Below are 26,112 nucleotides of genomic sequence, written 5' to 3' on the forward strand. Positions count from 1 at the left end.
CCGTATTTCCCAAATTCCTAGGGGCTACAGAAGGGATAGGTAATATAATTTGGAATGACACATGTAAACTAAATATAATATCCTAAGCCCATCCCCCTTCCTAACTGAATGGACCTCCTTGTGGTCAAGAGGGTCCCAGGAACAATCTTAAGACTGAGCTCCCCGCCATGACGGGACGGGGGGTCAGACACACCTTGTTATCCTCCTCTCCCTTTTATAGACACAACAACTGACCAGCGTTAATGTAAAATGGAGATCACAAGACTGACAGAACAGACTCTTTGTGGCCGTAAGATACTGGATTATAAATAAGACCAAAGGTCATGCCAGGAAAGGGTTAAGTCATTTTACACTTAAAGGATAAACTCTGCTCTAACTGCCACAGGTCTTTCCTTTTCTCTAGCAGCTAAACAAATACTGGCTTTGGATAAACAATGTTAAACCAATTACAACTCATCCAGCTCACAGACCCTGACTACCTGACCCTCTTTCCACCAGCCATAACTACAGCTTTGATTGGACGAGAGACTGATTTCAGTACCTTTCTCCTGATAAGAAGACCACTGACCACGGACTGGTCCTAGCTGGATTATGGAAGCTGCAAATGTATGAGCCTTTGTGTTCTGAAAAGACTTTTTGACACCTAGGGCCTAATTATGAACATTTGAAGGCTCAGTCTCCATTTCAAAATAAACGTGAGACCTGTGTTATATGTATGTTTGCTCAACATGCACGTGTCAGGACCATCTTCACGAATATCCATAGCTCCTCCTGTAACATGTTTAATATGTATGTTCTGCTAATCCATTCAGCATACAGCTCTTATCCCAGCCTCTCCTCCTTCAAAGTGCCTGTCTCTGGTCTTTGCCTGAAGCTGCTCTTCTTAGCCTGCGGGATGGCTATCTCTCATTGTAAAACATTAAGTCTCCTCTCTTTTTCTAAATTTGTAAATAGTGTTTTTGTAAGTTAGCATTAATTGCCCATTTTATGGGAACTATAAGTTAGAAATCCCCAAGAGTAGTGATAGGGCTGCTGCATACTTGTGTTGGCTAAGTTCGGATTTAGTGTCTTCTCTCAAATATACATTATTTCGCTAACTCTTAAGACTTTTCTTTTAAAGGTTGTCCCACTGGTTATCACTCTGATATCATCTTAACAGCGGGAAGAATAAACTATGGCCTAGGTCTTGAATGGCTTTCCCAGAAAACACACAGTATTTAACAAAGTACCTTCCTGTGCTAATAATAATTGAGAAACTGATGCTGATTCTATTTATAAACAAGGTGACCTCTCCTTTGTGCAGTTAAGGTTTTTCTCCCACTCTCCTTTAAAAAATCATAGGATGCATTTCTTTCAAAAGACTAACATGTACCTCTTCAGGAGTTAACAGAACACACTGTCTGGTCTTTGATTCACTTTTAGGGGGCACTGGTAAACACTGCGAATTAAGTACTCATCTACAAAATGTACAAACAAATTCAAAAATCACCAAGTGTTACAAGCACTTTTAAGAAACTTGCATAAGAACTTTCTTAAGGCAAAGGCTGAAGAATACTTTACATTATTTGAAAAACTTAACAGGAATACTTATAAATTGAAAATCATTCTAGGGGAAGGATGGATGCAAAACATGAGAGAGAGAGAGAGTGAGTGAGGGAAGTTTTCTGTAATTCAAAAGAGAGCGGAGGGAAGTTTGAACAAGCAAGTTAACTGCATGTATTACATCCACTAAGCTTTGCCTTTGCTTCTACTGATTTTTTTTTACACATTTAGTTTTATTGTAACAAAGCAACTTGTACACTTTGAAACTGAGCATCATCTTCCTTTCCAGTGAAACAAAAAGAAAACTTAAACAGGAACAAAATTACAATAGAGAATGTCAATTCCAAATAAGATCCTACAGGTTCTGCTGATTCTCCCATTGAGTGGCAGTGCCCAAGTCCTCATTATGAGAGAATTTGTTTTAAAAGTGTCATCTTAAACTGCAAGGATGTCTGTCAAACATCACAATTAAACATGCCAAAGGAGAAGCTATGTTGTCAAAATGCCCCCTTAACCCACCCAAACATCTCAAACCCACCCTTTGCTGACCTCCTATAACCCCATTTTTTTAAGTTTTTTTTTTCTTTTTTTTAAACAAGAGAAAGTAGACAGATCCGTGTTGGTAAATGGTAACTGTCCATATTCACATAGAGACACAGTGTACTCTCTGAGCCCAATATACAGAGAAAGGAAGAAAAAAGCTAGAATTCTATGCACTAATACACAGGGGCCTAGCACCCTCCAGCTTCCAGCAGAGTGAAGGGAGCAGGTTTTTCTTTTTTCCCACAGAGCTCAGTGGTATTGATTCCATACAGTTTTTGTTAAGACAGGAAGGGATAAAAATGAATTTCAAACAGAAAGGGGTAGAGACTCTTTTCCCATTGTATCCTGCTCAAGATATTTCCCCCCAAAATAAGTTGAGAACCATGGTGTAGAGAAAAGAGACCTCAAAAACAGGGTGACTGAGCACAAGAGGGAAGGGAAAAAACAAAAAGACTGCAACTTGCTCCCAGGGACTGGAGAAAATTTAAAAAAGGAAGGTTGGAATCCATCAGTGTTCTATTAGTCATCTTCTCCTTCGTCCTCCTCTCCTTCCTCCTCTTCATCATCATCATCATCTTCTTCTCCTCCTCCTTCTTCATCATCCGTGTCAGGAACCAAATAGTATTGTAATGGGTTTGGCCAAATATCATCTTTGATGACCTCTCCTAATTCATCAGCACCTGCATCAGACTGGTCAGTAAACCAGGTAAAGAAGCTCTCTGGTTCCTCATGCTGCCTCTTCCTGCTGGCTTTATTCTACATTTGACTTGAACGTTTCGTCAAATCCTTTCCAGATTTCCATTTGATTTTGGTGGACTTTGAAGATGGATCACCACTCTCATTCAGATGAAATTCTTTGGAGAGAACTTTATTTTCAAAGTAAGGATTTTCATCAAAATAAAATCTATTCTGTAACCTGATTTAATATCTTCAAATTCTGTCACTTCAACTCTGGTCAAACAATGCAGTGCGCCTCTTCGTCCTCCTCCCCAAGCAGTGCAGACACTTGTGGATGGTTGACAAATGTTCTTACCCCAAAATTGGGGATTTTGGCAATCAATTCTGACCTCTTCTGAAAAAATGGTTGGCGGAGTTTGTTATATTTCTGTTCTACTTTCAAAATCTCCTCACTGGCTTGTTCATTAAGTCTGTCTATTTCATTCTGTACTTCATCAATGTGTTCAATTGCTTCTTGCTGTTCTTTTTCTCCCTTCTTTGGCAAGCCTGCAGAGGCCAATGTCTCCTCCAGTCCCTGAGCTGCTTCTTTTGAGGCGGGAGTGGAGACTGGCGTTTGGGGGCCATGCTGCTGGGGAAGTCCGAGAACCGGAGCACAAGTCTTCTTGCCCATCCGGAAGCAGGCAGAACACTTCTACTGATTTTTATACTAAGAAAAAATGTTTAGCTGAAAGAAGATTTTGGATTAGCAAAGGATAAGAAAACCAAAATAGAAAGTAAAATACGCAAAGATTAAGACTTAATAAGCCTTCTCCTGATGTTGGCAATGTTACCACAATAAGACCTCCACTACTGATAGAATAAAAACAGCAAGACAGGAAGGGATGCACTTCTCCTAAACAGGCTGACACATGGAAACCTACCAGCTAGACCTGTAGGCTCTATGCCATTGATCAGCTACAGTCTGTCTCTGAATGCTCAAACTTTCACCTTGAGGATGCATCCTCTCCTGCTGTGGGTACGCCACACTCCAGATTGTGCACTCCACTGTGAGATTTGCCAAAGGGTGACCAGTTATAGGAACTTTAAGTTTCAATGCTTAATTTTGGGTAAATGATTTACACTTTGATTCCTGAATCACTGTTCGCAGGTCACCCAAAAGAAGGCATGCGAATCATTACTGCTGTCCCTAAGTATGTGTTTCCTGAGGGGACAGGTGGGCACTTCAGCAAGTGTCACAGAGGAGAAAACAAAGACCTCAGTGAATTGCTTGTTTCACTTTCTTCAGTCCACCGACCAAACAACCACACTTGCCTTTTCTATGTAGTCCTGCCAATGAGGATCTGTGTAGATAATGTGTTAAGGGGAGAAAACAGAAAAAGAATAAGGTAAAAGCCTAGTGGATCAGAGGAATCCATGTAGAAGACACATATCTAGATTGCATCTTCCATGGTGTAAGACCTTTGTGCATTACAACACTGGGGAGGAATGCTCCCTCTCCTTCTATCTAGGCCAAATGACTGAGGGAACATTGCAGGACAGGTGGTGGGAAGGTGGGCTCTGGAGACAGATCCTGTACTTCACTTCATTTACTGATGATGTGATTGATGCTGTGCCTTTGGACAACCAGAATCTCCCTGTGCCTTACATCCAGCATCAGTAGAATTTACATAATAGTTGTGCCAACATCAGAAGGTTGTGAGATTAATTAAGAGTGTGTGTGTGTGTATACACATGCACACTTAGCATACCTAGTACACAGTAAGAGCTCAAAAACCATAACTTCTATTATTAAAAAAAAGAAAGGAGACCAGCTTTTATTGAATACCTACTATACGCCAGGAATTGCAATAAGCACTTTCACCTCTCCTCATTTCCTCCCATAACAACCCTATAAAGTAACTAGTTAGTCCTTAAATGGCCTACCCCAAAAACAAGCAGCTGATTTGTAGAAGATTCTAGGTTTAAAATCAGGCCTTTATTTCATGATAGGATACTTCATGTCCTGTGATTCAGGGTTTGATACACAGGAAGAAAATGAATAATACATAATTATTTCAGAAATCGATATCTCTGGGAGCTAATGAGCTGTCAGGGTTCTTCTTCAATTACAGATGATCTAAGTGTCAGTGGTTGGCATCCTGCCCACCTATATTAGTAAGGGAAGGTTTGCTGCAGAAGAAATAAGTCCCAGATTTCAGTGGCTTTGCACAGTATCTCACTGTGCTCACATTAAGTCCAATCAGTGTTGGTGGATGGGTGGGGATGGAGCTTCCACATTTAGGCACTGAGGATTCTTCCTTCTTGCCAGTCCCATCCTGGAGTCCTTTACTGATTTCCCGGCCTGCAGCTGGAAAATGAGGGAAAAGAATGAGTGTGGTACATTTGGACTACTTATGGATCAGTCTTGTAGATGGACATACTTCTGCCCATATGCCTAATCGCCAGAAATTGGCTACCTACAAAGGAAAATGAAACAATAGTTTAGCTCAATGCACAGGAAGGAAATCGCTTGTATGACTTGAGAATTCATGCCACAGTCTATCCTCCTGGTCACTAAATATTACCTTCCCTCTTTCTCCCATGTATAGGACCCAACCTCCTCCTTCTGAAGGCAGATGACTCTTAAGTGTTAGCCAGTTGGAAATGTATGTCCTTATCAGGCTTGGATGCGGAGCCGCTGCTGACTTTTGAAGTGAAATAATAACTTATCAGTTTCCCACTCTTTACTCCTCTACTTCACCCTCCTCCCCCAAAAATGCTCAAGGAATATGGGAAAGGGCAGAATAAGAGACACAGAGCAGTCATAGTTCTACTTCTGAAATCCTCCTGGCCACGTACTTGGTCAGCCCCAGTATCTGTGTTCATGAAGAAACTCCCCTCTCTCTCATTCTCTGTGACTCCTGCTCTACCCACTGGGAGTTTTATCTTCTCTAATTTCCTCCATGGCACAAGGCACGTGTCTGAAGGGGGCACAGGGAGTACAATCTCCTTGGGGACTCTATAGCTTTCACAACCTGCTTCCTGCTCATACAAGTTTGGGGGCCTGAGAATTGCTTTTAGCTGTAAACAAACAGAAGCCTTGTTAGAGCAAAATTGTTAGTTCAGCAATATAACTTCCTGAAAGACTGAACAGGCTTCTGATCTATTTGCCTTTTCCAATCAGTACCATGCAAGAACAATGATGCCCAAATTGTCTCCTAGACATAATTCTCAAGCCTGATTTCATTTTCTTTTTCATCTCTATGCATCCCTCTCTCAATTTCCTGGCAGCTAACTGGAGGCTCACTGAAACAATAGGTTTGAATGCCAAGGTGGTCTCCTCATTCTGCTCTTCGCTGCAACAACACTCTGGTGTGTTTAGCAAGAGTTTTAATGGGCCTTTGCAGTTCAGGACCTTTTCCAGTCTTTTCTCTTACAATTTGGATTTTTAGAAGCAGCTGGATTTCCAAACTTGTAAGACTTTTTATTTTTAGACTTTCTTTATTGTTTTTAATCTATGCATGAAAAACACTTATTTCTTGGCCGGGCGCGGTGGCTCAAGCCTGTAATCCCAGCACTTTGGGAGGCCGAGGCGGGTGGATCACCAGGTCAAGAGATCGAGACCATCCTGGTCAACATAATAAAACCCCGTCTCTACTAAAAATACAAAAAATTAGCTGGGCACGGTGGCGCATGCCTATAATCCCAGCTACTCAGGAGGCTGAGGCAGGAGAATTGCCTGAACCCAGGAGGCGGAGGTTGCGGTGAGCCGAGATCACGCCATTGCACTCCAGCCTGGGTAACAAGAGCAAAACTCCGTCTCAAAAAAAAATAATAATAAATAAAGAGTAAGCAACATCCCACTTTTACTCTACTTCTTTCCAACCACTTTCCTTATAGCTTTAGGCTCAAAGGCATGTGCTCCTTTCCTTCACTTATTGCAGATGACACTTACATGAAATATTTGGCTAGAGACAGAATAGCAAGACTCTCTAACTGCAGCTTGCTCTTTTTATTTCCACACTGTCTGAGATCTGACTACTGAAACAATAGCACACATCTTGGGCTTTCACTAAGCATTCTATTTTTTGTCTTGATTCCTGTATTTGATAGAGAAAATTAACTACTGGAACTGATAACCCCAAAATATCTGCGGTTGCACATTAAAAGTTCATTTCTTCATGTAAAGTGTAATTGGCAGCAAGGGTATGGTAGGGCTCCTGTCGACACGGGCACTCAGAAACCCCGTTTCCTCTTTTCTTGTGACTCCATCGTTGCCCGGGCCTCTGGTCCACTGGTGGACTGATTTTCTGTATCAGGTCTCAGACGACTACACATGAATCACATCATTCACATTCCACTGTCCAGAAAGCATCAACAGCCACATTTAATTGCAAGGCAAGATGGAAAATGTAGTCTAGCTGTATGCCTGAAAATAAGAGAAAATAAGTTTGCTCAAAAGCAAGGCTGTGTCCACCACACTCTTTCTGCCCCAGGCCCTGAGATGCCATCAGCTGCAGCATTTGACAGTACCTGAGATGAAGTTCAGCATGGTGCAAGAGTGTCCCTCTCTCGATGAACACATCAGTGCCCTTGAAATAACAGACTAATTCCCCTCCCCCTCCAGATTTTATATTGGATAAAATCTGTAATATTTGAAGGTTAATAAATGCAAGGTATACTGTCATTGTTTTCAGCATTCAACAATGGTTCCAGTCTTATTCTGCAGAAATAAATATGATTGGTCTGTCTTTATAGAGAGAAGCTGACTCTGGAAATAGCTCCTTCCAAAGTTCCTCCTAGAAAACACCCTCCGCACATATGAAAAGTTCCTTTTTGTTTTCTCCATACCAGAATGTTTTACCTAAAAGTCATTATGATCCCCTTGTTCTTACAGATGCTTATATAGTGACAGATGTAAGATCGTAAATAAGTAAAATCAGAAATATTATAGTCCATTATCCCTAGAAGATGATTCTAAGCAGACTACATAACATTCAAGTTGGGTGACTAAATCCACAGACTGGGATCCACTTCTGCAGATAAGGCTTGATTTTAAAAACACCCAAGATGACCTTAATCTTGACCATTGTTCTGTTCTGAGAATCACTACTCAAAAAGACCATGTTGGCCTTGTCTGTCCGAATTTTAAGTTAGTGCCTTTGGATTGACTATAAACAAAATTTGAGGACCTCTTGCTTTGAGAGCTTAGGGGCACAAGGGTTTTTTGCCTGGTATTTCTTGGAGTCAGGCAGGAGGGCCCTCTCCTCCTTTTATCTGGTTGAATTACCAAATGGCTCTTTTTTCTGCTCTCATCTATTGCTGTAGCCTGTGAGTTATCTGATAGTTAAATAATTAAGGCAAATTTTACAGATTCAAAAAAAAAAAAAAAGCACACGCGTGCGAGAGAGAAAGAGAGAGAGAGAATAAAAGGCTCTTTGTGGTGCTGCGTTGTTTTGAAAAAAATAAAACAGACTGTCAAGGTTTGGGGTTCCCTTCACGTGAGAGTACAAAGGAAAGACGTATAAGCTGCTAACACACTGGAGCCAAGCTATAAACTTGGGGGAGCTTTGCTCATGGCACAGAGGAAGAAAGAGGGAAAGGGCCGTGTTGAGAAGAAACTGTTCCTTTCTTACCCAGTGCCATACAAGGGCCCATGCTGAGCTGACAGATTGTTGATGTCTAGGCACCAGTGAACCAGGAACGATGGGGCAGGGGTACACATGTTCCTTATCCCCAGTCGGTTCCAGAAGAGAAAGAGGTTGGTCTCTGATCCTGTAGAATGAGAGTGTCAGAGATGCCGTCCTATGTTTTGTTTCTCAGGCATGGAAATGGTGTCTAAGCAGTGGCAGTTTTGGACATTTCTTGTGGGGTCAGGGAATACTCCCTCTTCCTTGCTGTTTTCCACTGCTCCTCTTTTTAAGAGTAGGAAGGACATTAGATACTAAGTCAAACAAGCTGAATTCTTACTCTGACTCTGTGTTTAGTTAGCTTTGTGACCTCAGATAGTTCATTCAACATCTCTGTGAATTTTCTCTTCTATAAAATGAAGAGAAGGAATCAAGAAATTTAAGGGATCCTTGAAACTCTAATATTATTATAAAAGTGATCTCCGCTGCCTCCGAGAAATCCTGACTGGAACAACATTTCTTAGTGAAATGCTTTAGTACATGTTTAAAGATGATAATTTAAAGGAAGGAGCCCTGGGATTGTCAGTGAGCTTTTTGTAGAGGCAACGGATAGGTCTCTTGACTTCTTTAACCAGGAAGTTAAAGGTTATGTAATCTACATTGGAGGGCAATTGGGAAATTTCCTGATGACCTGTAGAATAATATGCCTCTTTTCCAGTATTCCAGAGAACATGGGGAGGGCAGTCAGGAGCGATGCCTGTGATGTGAGGTGGCAAGACTGCTTTCAGAGCACCAGCTACAGCTATTTGATCCGTCACCCTCCAACCTCTTGAAAAGTGTTAAAACTCCAGGCTATCTTTTCTTCCACTCAGTAAGTAATGTTTCAAAGAGAACTGAGGAATGTCTATTAGCTCTCAAGTATCTGAGGCTGACTTAAAGGTGAAATGTACCCAGAACCCAGAGGCAGACAGGAGAATGGTGCACCATGAGTTCTGAACAGAAACCTGATGTAGCCCCTAGGTACGTGTTTACAAGCGTGGAGCATTCATTGCCGCCTGGATCTCAGCCAAAAGGCCAAGTTACTGTGGAGCATTTTGACATGGAAAAACTATGTTTTTAATGTCATTTTAAGATGTTAAACAGAGCCTAAGTTGATAACGTTTCTCCACTGAATGTTGCAGACGGTTATGAATGGAGTGAGTCTGGGTTTCAGCCAGGTATCTGGAAAGGTCTTCTGTGTTACCTGCAAGACTAGACGCAGTGTTGTGGGCCAGCAAGGATGTGGGTGGGTAATTAGTAACTGATTGTATTAGACCAGAATGATTAATTAATACATCAGTGTTAATCTAGTTTCTTTGCCACAGAGTTTTTTTTATCTTTGACACTGTCCGGTTTGTAATTTTTATTAATTACTTGGGTGAGAACATCGAATGGCAAACTGAAAATATGAGTCAAATCCATTGAGATGAAATCTCGCAGAGGTAAGTGCAAAGCCCTACACTTGGCCAGGATCAGGATATTAGCTGCCCAAGAACTGCGTAAAGGAGGCATCATTTAACAGCAGGGTGTCAAACACTTCAACATCCTGTTAGAGTGAGTTGCAAGCTCAGTTTCAATCAGCAGTTTTGACTGCCAGAAAGGCTAATGAAGTTCAGGACAACACTAACAGAACCTCTGCTGTGCGCTGGACAGAGCATGCTTGAGGAGGAGTAGACTGCTTACCAGCCCCAGATTGAATGACAGAAGCTGGCAAACAGGGAATGCACGTGGACATGCGAAGGAAGGGAGGGGATTTAAGTCATATAAGGAAAAGACAGGGGTGGATAATTCTCTCACTAAATCTGCAGTGTTCATTTTGGAAGAGCAGTTTCAGAGTTATTCTTGGTGGCTCCAGAGTGCAGGACTAAAGCTGATAAGAAAAAAATACAGTGTGATAGTTTGCAGCCCAGCATCTAGGAGAATTGCCTAATAATCTACCTAAAGATTAAATGCACTAGCCTAGGAGGTAGTGAATTTCCCATATCTACATGTCCAAGCAGAAACAAGCAATTACAATGCAAACAAAAATCGATGACTGCTTCATGAGCACATCGTAGAAGGACATTTAAGCATCATGTAGATGATGATGTCTGATCTTAGCATACAGCGGTCAGTGGCTAAGTTACAAGAGCTGCAGAGAAGCTTATAGATAGTAGAGTCTTGGATAAAATCAGCCTTGACTTTGTTTCAGCTTTTTGGATAATGCTTGAAGGGGATTGGCTAATGAGAGGAGGCTGATGAAACCTTTAGAAGGTTTTAGGAGAGTTTAAACTACTGCTGGACATACGAAGAGCTCTGGAATAAGAATTAGGAAGCAGAAGTGTGATTTTTGGTGTCAGAATTAATCTTCGGGAGTTACTAGGCAGGTTGCTATGACTCAAGCGTCCTTAACTATAGAATGAGATTCAACTTTTATTTATTCTTAGACTTTGAACTGCATGTTGGGTTTCTAACAGCCCCAGGGCAGAGATACAGTAACTTATAAAAACACTCTGTGGGCCTGTGGTGTGTATTACTAGAGAGGAGTTCCTTCCGAGCTCAGATTTCTTTGTGGAACAGATCTCTGTATGAATACAAATAATCATTAGGGAGACAGCTGGCTGCTGCTGCGTATCTCCGATAAAACACTCTTTTCACATTCCTGTCCTTTTCTTCCTGGGAATTTTGCCAGAAGGGCTAAGAGCAAGTGTTCGGGTAAGGAAGTGGGGTCTGCTCTCTGCTTCTGTAAGGTCCAGTGGGATATATTGATTCTACATCTGTAGCATCAGGGACGAACACGCATTTAACAGATCAGGATAAATAGACTATGCAGGGCCAGTTCTCCTGAGCTGACTTTGCTGATAGGGAGGCCAATGGTATTAAAGTGGCAGGGCCATTTGCATCATCAAGAGTTGAAGGTTTCTGGGACTCCTGCCTATTAAGGTTGTTGGGAAGAACAGACTTCAGAGAGGAAGATCTGGGAAAGCAGTTTGTCCTTTTCTGTTCTTATGCCGTACCTACCCAGGAGACAGCTATTTCCATAATTTCAGCTATCACATATAAGCAAATGACCTTCACCTCTATGCCCTTGACCTATGTTTTAGATCTGTATGACCAAATTTCTATTTGACAACTTTATCTGAATATCACAGAGGAACCTCAAACTCGACATATTCAAAGATGAACTTATGACTGCTCTAAAATTACTCCTGCTTTGCATTTTATTTACAAGTGAATGGCAGCAAAGTCCACCGAGTCATTCCAGAAAGAATCTCTTTTTTTCACCCACTGATCTGAAATATATTCGTTTTACTGCATACTCTGTACCAGGCAATGTTTGCTGCTTGGCTGTAGAGTCAGAAAACAAAATCCCTGTCCTCTATAGAGTGCAGTTTAGTGGGAAGATACTGACTTTGAGTGTGGCAAGAATAATGATGAAAATCAAAGAAAATGAGCACACTAATAACAGAATTCCAAGCAATAATAAGATCTATAAAGAACAAGGAATAGAATGGAGGGCGGAAGGTTGAGGACAGTCAGACGCTACTCTGGCCAGGGCGATCAGGGGAAGGAAGTTAAGGAGCTGACATTTAAGTCAATTATGAAAATCTGCTGCTATAGGATGATTTGAAGAAACAATAAATGCAAAGTTTCTACATATATGTGTGCAAATTATGTGTATGTATATATATGTACATTTTATACATAATTGTATATATTACATATATACATGTCTGTGTATATATACAGATATATACATAAATATGTATTATATACAGTATACCTCTTTTATACCTATGTATGTATATATGTATGTGTGTGTACATATGTTTCTATATATGTATATATATAAATTTCTTGTCCAAAATAAGAGTTCAAAAGTACAATATAAAGGATTAAATAATATAAAAACCTATACAGGGTTAAGTAAATGAATACCGATATAAATGGAAAAAGATGAAGGTAAACCAACAGTGATTTATATTCAAAAGTAAGACTAGCAACAATTTCAAACCATGCCCAGCTCAAGACCACACTGGTGACACGTTATATATAATGCAAGCGTCCTTTCTGAGAAGTGCTAGTGGTTTGGTCACTGGCACATGTACCTGAAGAGAAAGAATTTGTAGTTTTATCAAGCAACAACCAATCACTGAATTGAGAATTGTTGGTAAAGTCAAGGCACCTGATAATTTTAAATTTAGAATGTTTGTAGATGTGAAAATTCTCAACAGATTACTAGGAAACCAAATCTGGAAGCACACCAAAAAGCTGATCTACCATCATCAAGTAGGCTTTATCCTTGGGATGCAAGGTTGGTTCAATATATGCAAATCAGTTCATATGATTCATCACATAAACAGAACTAAAAACGACAATTATATGATCATGTCAATAGACGCAGGAAAGGCTTTTGATAAAATTCAGCATCTCTTTATATTAAAAACTCTCAACATACTCATTGAAGGAACATACTTCAAAATAATAAGAGCCATCTGTGAAAAACCCACAGCTAACATCAAACTAAATGGGCAAGAGCTGGAAGCATGCCCTTTGAAAACAAGAACAAGACAAGGATACCCTCTCTCACCTCTCTCAACACCCATAGTCAACATAGTACTGGAATTCCTGTCCAGAGCAATCAGGCAAGATGAAGAAATAAAAGGTATCCAAATAAGAGAGGAAGTCAAACTATCCCCGTGTGGAGATGATATGATTCTATACCAGAAAACCCCATGGTCTCTGCCCCAAAGCTCCCTGATCTGATAAACTTAGCAAAGTGTCAGAAAACAAAATCAATGTACAAAACTCAGTAGCACTCCTATACACCAGCAACATCCAAGCTGAATGCAAATCAAGAATGCAATCCCATTCACAATAGCCACAAGAGGAGTAAAATGTCTAGGAATACAGCTAATCAATCAGAAAGATGAAAGATCTGTAGAACAAGAATGGCAAAACACCCTTCAAATAAATCAGAGATGACCCAAACAAATAGAAAACAGTTCCATGCTCACAGACAGGAAGAATCAGCATTGCTAAAACGGCAATGCTGCCCTAGGCAATTTATAGCTTCCGTGCTATTCCCATCAAACTACAATGCCATTCTTCATGGAATTAAAAAAAAACTATTTTAAGATTCATATGGAAACAAAAGAAGAGCCCCACTAACCAAAGCAATCCTAAGTAAAAAGAACAGAGCTGGAGGCATCACATTATCCTACTTCAAACTATACTACAAGGCTGCAGTCACAAAAGAGCATGGTACTAGTACAAAAACAGTCACACAGACCAATGTAACAGAAGAGAGAGCCCAGACATAATTCCACATACTGATGAGAATCTGATCTTTGACACAGGAGAACAAAAACAAGCAGTGGGGAAAGGATTTCCTATTTAATAAATGGTGCTGGTATAACTAGGTAGCCATATGCAGCAGATTGAAACTTCTTAACACCATATACCAAAATCAACACAAGATGGATTAAAGACATAAATGTAAAACCCGAAACTATAAAGGCCCTGGAGGATAATCTAGGAAACATAATTCTGGACATAGGGCCTGGTAAAAACTTCATGACAAAGATGCCAAAAGCAAAAACAATGAAAACAAAAACTGATGAATGGGACCTAACAGCTTCTGCACAGCAAAAGAAATGATCAACAGAGCAAATGTACAACCCACAGTGTAGGAGAAAATGTTTGCAATTTATGCATCTGACAAAGGCAAAATATCCGGAATCTATAAGGCGCTTAAATTAAGAAGCAAAAAAACAAACCCATAAAAAAGTGGGCAAAGGACATGAATAGACACTCTTCAAAAGAAGACACACACATGGCCAACGAGCATATGAAAAAAATGTGCGACATCACTAATCGTCAGGAGAAATGCAAACCAAAAGTGTAATGAGATACCGTCTCAGAGCAGTCAGAACGACTATGATTAAAAAGTCAAAAAATAACAGTTCCTGGCGAGGTTGCAGAGAACAGGGAACATTTATACACTGTGGGTTGGAATGTAAATTAGTTCAGCCGATATGAAAAGCAGTTTGGTGATTTCTCAAAGAACTCAAAACAGAATTTCCATTCAACCCAGAAATCCCACTCTTGGCTATATATCCAAAGGAACAGAATGTTCTACCATAAAGACACATGCACATGTATGTCCTCTGCAGCACTATTCACAATAGCAAAGACACGGAATCCAACTAGATGCCTGTTGACAGTAGACTGAATGAAGAAGCGGTGGTGCATACTGCATGGACACTAAGCAGTCAGAAAGAAGAATGGGGTCATGTCCTTTGCACCAACAGAGATGGAACTGGAGGTCTTAATCCTAAGGGAACTAACACAGGAACAGAAAGCCAATACCACATGTTTTCGCTTATAAAGTTGGAGCTAAACATTGAGCACATATGCATTCAAAGAAGGGAACAGGAGACACCTACTTAAGGCTGAAGGATGGAAGGAAGGGGAGGATTGAAGAAAAGTACGTATCAGGTATGTGCTTATTATCTGGCTGATGAAATAACATGTATACCAAACCCTCATGACATTCAGTTTACCTATATAACAAAACTGCATGTGTACCCCTGAACCTAAAACAAAAGGTTTTTTTAGCATGTTTAAAAATTTATCCACACAATTCAGTTTCAAGTCAATCTTGGTATTATGCTAAAATGAATGTCTTTAAGTTATGAACTACATTTTTTTTACTTGAGCAAAATTCCAGTATTATGCTGAAAGAGAGAAAAATGTACATAGGTGACTGTAGATCAAGATGGAAAGAAATTACTCTCAGTTAAGATTTTAGGGTGTCTCAGAGGATGATGAGATAAATTCCATCTGGAGGAAATCAGAAACAACTTCAGAAAAGACATGACCTCTGAAGCGTTGGTGGAATTTGAACATGGAGAACTAGAAGGAGGGCCTTCCAGCAGTGTGAAGCCATGAGAAATGGTGAGATGGAACAGGGATGTGGTAGCCATTGGCCTTTCATGTATATTTTTGACTCTCCCTTCCTGCCAGGCATGTGGTAGGATTATACATCGCTTCTCACTTGACATTTGTTATGACAACATGGCTCGTTTTGATCAATGAAATATGAACAGAAAGGATGTACATTATTTCTGGGCAGAATGAGCACACACATCACCAAATTGCCTGACCTGTCACAGTGCTTATGGAAACCTGAGTCAAGATGGAGCTTCCAACGACCTGGGTCACTACACATTTAAACAAGCAGGATCCTTCCACCCCTAAGAAGCTTAGGAAAAACATTCCTTTTGTGTGTGTGTGAAGCATCTGAGATATTGGACTATTTGGTAACACAGCATACACTAGTTCATCCTAATACAAGAATTGTGTACAGTTCAGTCTGGCAGAAGCTTCAAATATAGGGAAGGCAGTGGTGGGAGAGGAGTGACAGATACATAATTATACAGTTTTGTATATTAGATACAAATATACAAAATGTGAGAAGTATCGTAATCAAGGTTAACATTCTCGATATACAAAGATGTATATAGATCAATAAGAGAAAGCCTTAGACCAAAGTAGGCAAATGGAAAAAGAATAGGCACAGAGGCTGACAAAATATAATTAACAAGCATATAAAATATTAAACATTATTGGTAATTAATGAAATTCAAATGTAAAGAATGAGATGGTACTATCTGACTTTATATTTGGCAAAAATATTAACAATAATAGAATCCTCTCATATGTTTTCTGATGGAAATAAAAACTATAGAAATTTTTGGAGTGCAACTTGGTAATATGCATGAATTTTATTTTAAAATTTATTTTAACCAAGGAATACCTCTTTAAGAAACATTTTCTTTTTCACTAATTCTCTTTCAATGTTTCTGAAACCAACCAGACATGGTGTGACCAAACAAGGGTATTTATTGAAAAGACACTGGTGAATGGGGCTATGCCGGGAATGGTGAAAATCCAAGCTCTGGGCAGGGCAGGAACCAGCAGGATCATCCTTCCTCTGGAATGCTGCCAGTATGTGACTTGGCTAGAAATAACACTCAGTCTCTATGTCTGTCAGGTTAAAATGCCAAATTCCAAAACTAAATAGACTAGTTTGGGTCTGGCATACAACACTGCACCCACTAGGTATGGTTAGAAAGGCAGGATTCCACAGCTTGAATATAAATATAGGAAGCACCTGTGGGAGGAGCAGGTGGTTCCCAGAGAAGGGAGATTTAGCAGGCCACTTGATATGCATCTTAAGGAAATGATCAGAAGTGGGAACAAAGGTTTCTGTGTAAGAGGTTCGTCCTAGCGTTATTTATAACAGCAGAGAAAAAGAAACCCGAAGGTCCAGGGGGGTGCTGTTGACGTAAATCACTATGAGTAGTATTTTCAGTTAAGGTTTGTATTCATGAAGAATTCAGTGTTGTGAGAAAAGCGCAAATAAAATTTAAACTTTTCCTTGATTTAAGTGAATTACTGACAATGGTCATGCATGACTTTTATAATCAGAAATTTCAACTATTTTAAAGAAGACAGGCTTAGCAGAGGCAGTTACTTAGGAGTAGTTGAAATTCCAGAGTTCATCATTGTGTTTATATTTTGTTTCTGCCACTTAGTAGCCGAGCAGTCTTGGTAATGTGAATTGACCTCTTTCAGGCTGAGTTTTTGTATCTGAACGATGGAGAAATAATAATTCTTACCTCTTTGGACTTTGTGAGCATTAGCTGTACATTAAACACTTAGCCTGCTGATGTGTCTGACATCTGATGAAAGGCAGCTATTGTAATAACTGAGGAGCACAGATAAGGAACAACTAATTCTGCTTGCAAGAGGAAGAGAATGTGATATTTTAACTAGATCTTCTTTCATTTACACTTATTTCTTGAAATAGGGTGCTACTATAAATTTGATCTTTTTGAAAAATAAGTTGGAGATAAGTCAAATCCATTAATATAAGCATTGTCATAATGTATAGCTAGCTCTTATTCATTTCAAGTATGTATCAGTCTTCTGACCAGTTTCAATAGTCAGCGCCACCTCCAGCCTCTGGTGCAGACAAGCTATTAGCTTTTCTCTTTGGCACAAAAGTGACCTAGAAGCTGCAAAGCTAGGACCAACGGGCAATTGCCATCTGTACAAAGCAGTGTTGTAATGGGGCCGGGGCTGGTAGGGGGGTGCAGTCCTTGCCCTAGATTCTGCCTTCATGTTTCCCTTCTTGCCTCTCCCTCCCTATCTGAAGCTAAAATTGAAGATATAGTTTAGAATCTGAATCTCTCTCACAACCCTCTTTTCTTTCCAATAGGCACATAGTTCTCATCCATTTTCCACATAAGCCTTTCTATCTTGCTTGGCTGAAGTTTTTCTGACCCTCAAGGTACTTCAGCTCCTTTGCAGGTAATGGGAAAAGCAGTGCCATTTTATTGACAATTAAGGCCCAAAGCATAAAAACACAGTGCCACTTCGCAATATCTGTTTTTTAAAAAACCCAACACAAAACTTTCTTGTATGCTGAAATTAAAAGAGCTTATTCTTTCACGCTTTTCTGACTTTGTGTCTTCACACAACCAACCTTTTGCTTTTCCTTAAAATATGTGCTAAGTGTACATTCAAGTGCAATGGATCATTCAGTACAGGCCAGGAGAGAGCTGATTTTGACTGGCGGTCCCACGCTCTTCCCTTCTAAGACTCTTCAAACCACAGCTGTGATAAGGGCCGTAGAAATCATCTTGCATAAATGTTTCCATTTTGCAGGTATGGAAACAGACCCAGATATGCTGAGATTTAGATGCCAGAAGACATTAAGGCCTTACAGTTAGAATTACAGCCAGGTCTTCAGGAATTTATTTAACTCCTAAGTTCCTATTTATTTCATCACTGTCACTCTCTTAGGAGTAAAAAGCAGCTGACTGTACCTTCTGGGATAGCTAATTTTCATCCTGGAGATTTCTTAGAGCCTATAGTCCAAGTGGACAGAAGTAATTTACCCGACTCCACATGTCACCCCATTTCTCCTCTATACCTCTAAGACCACCTGAGAGTTTTCTTTAAAAATACCAATATCAGGTCTTATTCTAGGCCTATTTGTTAAGGATCTCTCAGGATTGAGCCCAAGTATCAGTATTTTTAAAAATCCCGCCAGGCGATTCTAACGTTTAGCCAGCATTGAGAACCACTAGGCTGAGACTGCTTCCTTGTTTTTAGTTTGGTTTTGTGTTTGCCTCCTTTTTTTCCATTTCCTCCTCCTCCCTTTATTATTCCATTCATTCCCTTTGGTATTTCTCTCTTAAGTGGCTAAAATATGGAACTGAAGCCTATTGTTACATGTTTGCTATATGTACTAATTTGTGTTTGCTGCTTGGGCTTAATTTTTAAATCAGGTGATTTGAATCTTTTTTTTCTCTCTCAAGAATCTCTTCTTTACCCTTCACTAAATTTAATTAGGTTTTTGCTAACATGAAGCCTTCAATTAACTTATTTTCCTTTGTGAAATGGACCTCCGTAGGAAAAAAAAGGTGACAGAACTCTATTTGGAATTAGAAAGGAGGCATCATTTAATGGTTATTAAAATATCTTGGACACTATTACCCACCTTTGCTTTTCAACACCCTTGACATTGCATCGTTCTCACCTCTGGCCACATCTGACTGAGCTCTTGTGGCCTCTATTTCTAGCTCCAGAACCAGATCTAACCGTTTCTCCTCTCACTACACAGTCTTCCCTGGTGATCTCACCTACGTCACAGCATCTCTCTCCCGTCTGTCTCTCTCACTCTTAACTTTCACTGTCATTCTCTTTCTCCAACCTTTTAATTAGTAGTTGAATAATCTCTGTCCTTACCTTTCTTAGCTCTTGAAAATTAACGTAAATGCATCTTTTCCTCTCTCTTTCCCATCTCCACTAAAGGTTCTTTCTCCATTTATCAATGCATATAGGTGTTAATTTATATCCTAATTTGTTCAAATGATAAATGAGTGTTTGCTATCTACAATATGCCAGATAGAATGATAGGTCTGGAAAAGCAGTTTTGGGAAAATGAGTTATTGTTAACAGTTCTTCCTGGAGAAGGTTCTGTGTCCCTGCTCATTGCTCTATGATTTGTGTCTTCTGTGTGGAGAGTAATACTTTTCTTTCATTGACTTTGGGGTTGGTTGGCCATGTGACACATATTTTGGGCAAAGAAATATGAGCTGTGATATATTCCATGAGTGAAAAAAGGCTTTCAAAAAGCACTGCAAGTTTAGCCAATGCTCTGGCCCCTGCCTGTTGCCCAAGATTAGTATTCCCAGGGAAGGCTTGTCCCTTTGGCCTGGCTTCTGAAATGAGAGGCCACAGGCAAGGGAGCTGCAGCCTGAAGCAAAGCTGCAGCTGACTCACCGTCTGCATATCATGTGAGCAAGAAATAAATGATAGTTGAAAGCAAATGGTGCTTTGGAATTATTACAGCAGCTAACCTGTGTAATGCAGCAGTGGTGAATGAAACACTGTACTTACCAGCCAGGGCTGAGTTCAGCAGAAGATCTCCAATTCCTAAGACTTATCTCTTCAGATATTTTCAATTTTCCCTTTTCCAATCTTCTAGGTTCAATATCCACACTGTCAACTCCTTCTCACTGCCTGTCATTCTCTCGGTTATTATAATAGCCTTTATTTCATTTCCCTGCCCTCAACCTGCTTTCTTAACTCAATTGTTCTTGATAAGTCATTGCCACAGCATATGCTGGTTATGGATCCATGTTCCAAGTAATCAAAATCTCAACTCAAACATTTAAACAATGGAGATATCTGTCTGGTTCAGATACTGAGAGTGTTGAGGCAGAAATGACTTTAGGCAAGGCATGGTCCAGGGGTTTAAACAATACCGGGGACTTGCTTTCTCTCTGTCATTTCTTTTTGATTCTTTTAAAAATAAAAAAACCACAGCTTTATTGAGATATATATTACATATCATAAAATTTACCCATTGAAAATGTACAATTTAATAATCTTTACTATAGTCACAGAGTCAAGAGAACATCACCACAATCAGTTTTAGAGCATATTTTAATCATCTCAAAAAGAAACCCCTTAACCTTTAGGTATTACCCCCTAGTATCTCCATCCCCTCTCCCTGACAGTCTTAAGCAAGCACTAATCTACTTCCAGTATCTCTAAATTGTCCTATTCTGGACACTTTATGCAAATAAAATCATATACTATGTGGTCTTTTGTGATTGGCATTTTTTCCCTTAGTATATTTAAAGGCTCATACATGTTATGGCATGTATTACTATTTCACTGTTTTTCATGTCTGAGTAGCATTCCATTGTATGACTATGCCACGTTTTGTCTATTAATTAGTTGATAGACATTTGGATTGTTACATCTTTTGGCTATCATGAATAATGCTGCTATGAACATTTGTGTATTTTTGTGTGAACATATGTTTTCAATTGTCTTGGAATGAAATTGCTGAGCCATATGGTAATTCTGTTTAATCTTTTGAAGAATTGCCAGATTGTTTTCCAAAGTATCTGCAGCATTTCACAATCCTAACAGCAGGGTAGGCCAGTTTCAATTTCTCTAAATCTTCACCAACAACTGTTATCGTCTGTCAGTTTGATTATAGACATGCTAGTGACTGTGAAGTGTTATCTCATTGAGGTTTTTTATTTGCATTTTCCTAATGACTAATGATGTGAGCATTTTTTATGCACTTAATTGCTATTTGTATATCTTTCCTGGAGACATGTCTATTCAGATCACTTGCGGGTTTCTAAATCAAGTTGTTTCTTATTTTATTATTGAATTCTAACCGTTCTTTATATATTCTGGATATAAGTCCCTTTCTTAGATGTATGATTTGCAAGTATTTTCTTCTATCCTGTGAATTGTCTTTTTATTTTTGTGATAGCGTCTTTTGAAGCACATAAGTTTTTAATTTTGATGAAGTCTAATTTATCTATTTTTTCTTTTGTCATGCGCTTTTCATGCCACATAAAAGAATCCGTTGCCAAATACGAGGTCACAAAGATTTCGTGTTATGTTTTCTTCTTAGAGTTTTACAGTTTCTGCTCTTGCATCCGGATCTGTTGGACTCTTCCTTTGAATATTTACCTTAGGCAGGTCACTTTTGTGCAACTGCCATGGCCTTGTTACACAATTATTTGTGTGGTTTTCAAAGGTTGAAACAGGATGTATATTGAGATGGATATTCCCACTAGAGATTAGTTGGTTATCCATAAAGGAACTGTATAAATTATAGTAGAGAAACTGCTTTGGTCCAACGTCTCATGCTAGCCTCACTATTCAGAAATTCTATCTTGTCAGTGTTTGAAGTTAATTACATCTGGCTTGGAATTCCTAAATGCACAAAAGTATGAAGATGAGCTGAGAATGAAATTATGTTAATTTAGAATGAGATCAACTGTCTAGTAAACCGGTCATACTAGTGGATATATAACAAATGTAGTAGCAAAAGCCAGACATTTTCTTGGTAGGCATGTAATCTGACTAATGTGATTCAAAAGCTTGCTACAGAAGGGACTCTAGTCAAAAGCAGCTTCACAGTAGGGCTAAACCAGACAGCAGAATTCAATAGTGTTTATCTCTGTGGCTCTCCTTTCCACAGGAATCACCCGATTCTTGTCCAGCTTGCCTCAAGTCCAGGAAGCATTCTGTCCTGCCTTTTTATTCCATGTTGCCTTTTTACAGACTTCCAATCATTCCTTATGTGCTGATTTCATAATGTGAATCCTAGAGAGGAGGCTTGCAGTAGTCCCAGCCATGCTTGCTTTTTCTCCCCATGAGACTGTAAATTCCATAAGAGGAAGACTGACTTGAGATTTGTATCTCTTGCAGTACCTACCACACATTTGAGTGTTGTAAGTATGATTAAAACGAACTGAATCTTGAGGAAATGTGCAATCTTCAAAACACATTTATTGGTAACTTTCTTTTCCGGTATATGACAATAGCAGACATTTAAAATTTTGTCAATGTGGCTAATGTCAATTTCCTGCATTATATTGCTTCTCTATATTGAGTGGACTTATTCTGAGGAATGCATGCATTGTTTTATGTGAAGTCGCTCAAATAACTTTAACTCAAAAATAGCTATTATAAGTGCACTGTCTTCTATTCCAGTGATTCTCAAGCTTAGCTGTGAATCAGAATCAGTGGGAGGGCTTGCTGAAACATAGGCTTCTGATTATGTAGGTCTGCGTTCGGGACCTCGGATCTGCATTTGTAGCAGGGCTGTGGTCAGGTGGGACTGAGGCTGCTGGTTAAGAACTAAGTGAGCTTGGAAAACCACTGCTCTCCTTCATAACTCTTCGTCTTCAATGAGCTTGGAAAACCACTGCTCCCCTTCATAACTCTTCGTCTTCAATGAGCTTGGAAAACCACTGCTCCCCTTCATAACTCTTTGTCTTCAATGAGCTTGGAAAACCACTGCTACCCTTCATAACTCTTCGTCTTCAATGAGCTTGGAAAACCACTGCTCCCCTTCATAACTCTTCGTCTTCAATGAGCTTGGAAAACCACTGCTCCCCTTCATAACTCTTTGTCTTCAATGAGCTTGGAAAACCACTGCTACCCTTCATAACTCTTTGTCTTCAATGAGCTTGGAAAACCACTGCTCCCCTTCATAACTCTTTGTCTTCAATGAGCTTGGAAAACCACTGCTCCCCTTCATAACTCTTCGTCTTCCGTGTTGGAATTGGAGCCTCAAAGTGTGGTCTGTGGGCCCACGTATCTTCCATACCCAAGAATTTATTAGAAGCCAAGGAGTTCAGGCCCCACTCGTGACCTCTGAGTCAGGATCTGCGTTGTAACAAATGGCTCAGGTGATGTGCATGCAAGTCATTAAAGTGAGGGAAGCACTGCCTTAGAGTGCCAAGAGAGCTCACTTGCCAAACACTTAGAGGGGTGTAAAGTGAAGGATGACCTAGTTAAAAGTGACAGGAACCTGCAAGTGTGCCACATTGTACATATTCAAGACTAAGCTGAGAGCAAAGAAAACAATGTGGCTAAATCAGTCAGGGTTGTGGCAGGTCACAGATGGGACTCAGAGAGGGAATTACAGAGCCTTTAATAAAGACACTGTGTTAAAAGATAGGAGCAGGATCAAGCTTACCTATAATAGATGATAAAACACTTAGGAGTTAATATCAGCAGGAAGCTATTATCACCCATAGGCCTAATGGCAAGGAGCAGATCTCTAGGGACGTGAAAGGCAGGAAAACACCCAGACTTCTTTTTCTTCTCATCTTCTAGTATCCTCATGCCTTCCACTGGCCAAATCTACCGAGAAGGCCAAAGGCACCCAACCTAGCTAATACAGCCCCTAGAAGTCATCCTCCTCAGGTCACAGAGAAGAATGCAGCAGTGTAGAGAGCTCTCCCTTAAAAGACTCATTTATTATTCAGGTACTGATCAGAGTAGGTCAGACTAAAAGTTATACCCTTATTTTTTTTTAATCTCCAAATAAAAATAAATAGGAGAAAATGTTAATAATGTCACCATAGAAAATCCAAATATTCCTTTTTCATCTGCAACTTGAGAGAAGCCTAATATCTGCCACCAAAAGTAGAGCATACAAGGTGGCACGTAATGAGAACTTAGAGACTGGTCAGTGAGTCAGCTGGCCATTCTTGCTGACCAGGATTGTCTACAGAGCTCATATTGTAAATGAGGAATGGAAACACCAATAGGTAGCTGATCATCTCAGTGACTGTAGGAACTGTGCAAAGACTGTGAAAGCTCCGTTGGGAGGAGCATGATGAAAAAAGGTTCCAGCCAGAACTGTAGAAACAAGAGTGAATGGGCAGTTATTCTCTGGAGTGATTTTAAAATGTCTTAGTGTGAATTCTTTTGAAGGATGAACCTCCGTGTGTTGCTTACCCTAGGTCAGAGATTCATATTATCATGAGTGCATGTAAATTGCCCAGGGATCTTGTTAAAATACAGATTCTCATTTAGTAGGTCTGGGGTAGGCCATAAGATTTGGCGTCTCAAAAAAGCTCCTATGCGATGCTGATGCTGTTGGCCTTAGGAACACACTTTGAGTAGCAAGGTATAGAAAATCAAGAACAATTTCATTCCACTGAAGTTGGAATTTTCCTGTCTTTGGCCTTTAGAAAATGGGTGGTAAATTAAAGAAGATTCATGGGAGGAAGACAGGATGGATTGTGGAGGCAGTACAAGATCATACACTTTTTGTAGTCCGTAACTTATTCTCTTTTTCCCCACCAGGGAAAAGCTATCGAACTGGTTCTTTTTGTTTTCAGCTTTTCTTGTCTTACCCCTAACATACCCCTTTCACAGATTTACCCTCTCAGAAATCCCTTTGATCTTCAAGTGAACCTGGTTTTATCCCATTAAAATGTTGAAGCAGGAACCAAAGTTGCATTTAGTTTCTGTCCCATACCTTCCTGGAATTGGCTTATTATGTACATAGGGCTAAGACGAGGTATATAAAGAGGTGAGTTTGATTCCACTGTCTTTGATGATAAAGCGTATTTGACAGTCTATAAAATGGCATTGTCCAACATTCCCAAAGACATAGAGTCCTTGTGAGCTAGTCGTAACAACTGTCAAAGGTAAAAACAATGCCTAAGGGACAAGTCAGAAGCCTACACTGGCCTCTCAGAGAAGCTGCAGATCCGTAGGCAATGAATCAGCCACACTCACTGAACACCTACTACATGCCTTGCATATGGAAGAGACTGTGAGAATACAGGAAAACAAGGACTCTGGATCTAGACGTGACAACGAAGATGAAAGGCAGAAATCAACATGTAAAGCAATGACGCCGATCAGCAGGGGTGGACTTCACTGTCTCAGATTGGCTCTACACTATACACCACGTATATAAATGACATTTCAACACTGATTCACAACCTCAGATATAAACAATTTATCCTCAGCGAATGATCTTAAAACTTACTCCATTTTTTGCCATTTTACTTGGTTGTGAGTTCTCTCTCCTATCCCAACCTCAGATTGCTCTTTCAACCATGTTAGTTTTCTATCCACTCATACTGGCTCAGCCTACCTTAAACTAATTCTGTTCCCTCAATCTCAGCCCACTGTGGGGACAGCGCTCCTACAAGGTAGACCCAAGGGCCATGGGTACACTGAATAGATGTGATATTTTAGTTGTGCCTTAAAGAAAAAGTCGTGGTTTGTCAAGTAAAAAAGTTGGGGAAAACATTTGTGGTGGTTTCCAAGCAGTAATAAAAGTAAAGAATATGGTGGAAAGACATGTAACAATATCAGATCTATGCCAAGAAATATTGGGAAGAAGCTTGAAAAGCTAGTTACAAAGACCTGTGATGTGCATCCTCCTTCAGGAGAATGATACAAATTGCTCTTCCATTTGTTTTGAGCCCTGAGTACAATTCGGCTTGCACTGAAGCCTGGTGCAAGATGAATCTTTGATCTGACTGGCACCAGTACTTCTTTGAAGTAAATGTGACCCTTACTTTTTGTCCTGAAGATTATCAAGAACCCAAAGGTCCTAGTTATTTTCCAACCTTAAAACTTCCCTTAGGCATTCCACTAAATACATTCGTCTTACTATGGTATTACACACATTTGGGACTGATAAACAGACATTCAAAAACAAAAAATAAATGGCTTAGTAAATACTTTACTAGAATATTATAATTTTGGTCACGGAGCCTCATATGCTTTTTGACCTTTGCTTATTTTCTTAAAATACCACTAAGACCACCAACACTCTCAAGATAAGTGA

At 39.8% G+C, this 26,112-nt stretch overlaps 1 long non-coding RNA gene and 1 pseudogene across 1 annotated transcript in view; both read right to left on the minus strand.

The window, feature by feature from the left end:
- Nucleotides 1-2,488: 2,488 nt before the first annotated feature.
- LOC144579620 (protein SET-like) lies at nt 2,489-3,403 on the minus strand (annotated as a pseudogene).
- Nucleotides 3,404-4,973: 1,570 nt separating this feature from the next.
- LOC128929792 (uncharacterized) overlaps nt 4,974-26,112 on the minus strand; it is a 201,955-nt gene continuing 180,816 nt past the window's right edge. Inside the window, exon 3 of the long non-coding RNA XR_013527748.1 lies at nt 4,974-5,110. This is a non-coding gene — a long non-coding RNA (uncharacterized LOC128929792). The remainder of the gene's footprint in view (nt 5,111-26,112) is intronic.

The sequence above is a fragment of the Callithrix jacchus genome, chromosome 15 (assembly GCF_049354715.1).
Source record: "Callithrix jacchus isolate 240 chromosome 15, calJac240_pri, whole genome shotgun sequence".
Classification (NCBI taxonomy): Eukaryota; Metazoa; Chordata; class Mammalia; order Primates; family Cebidae; genus Callithrix; species Callithrix jacchus.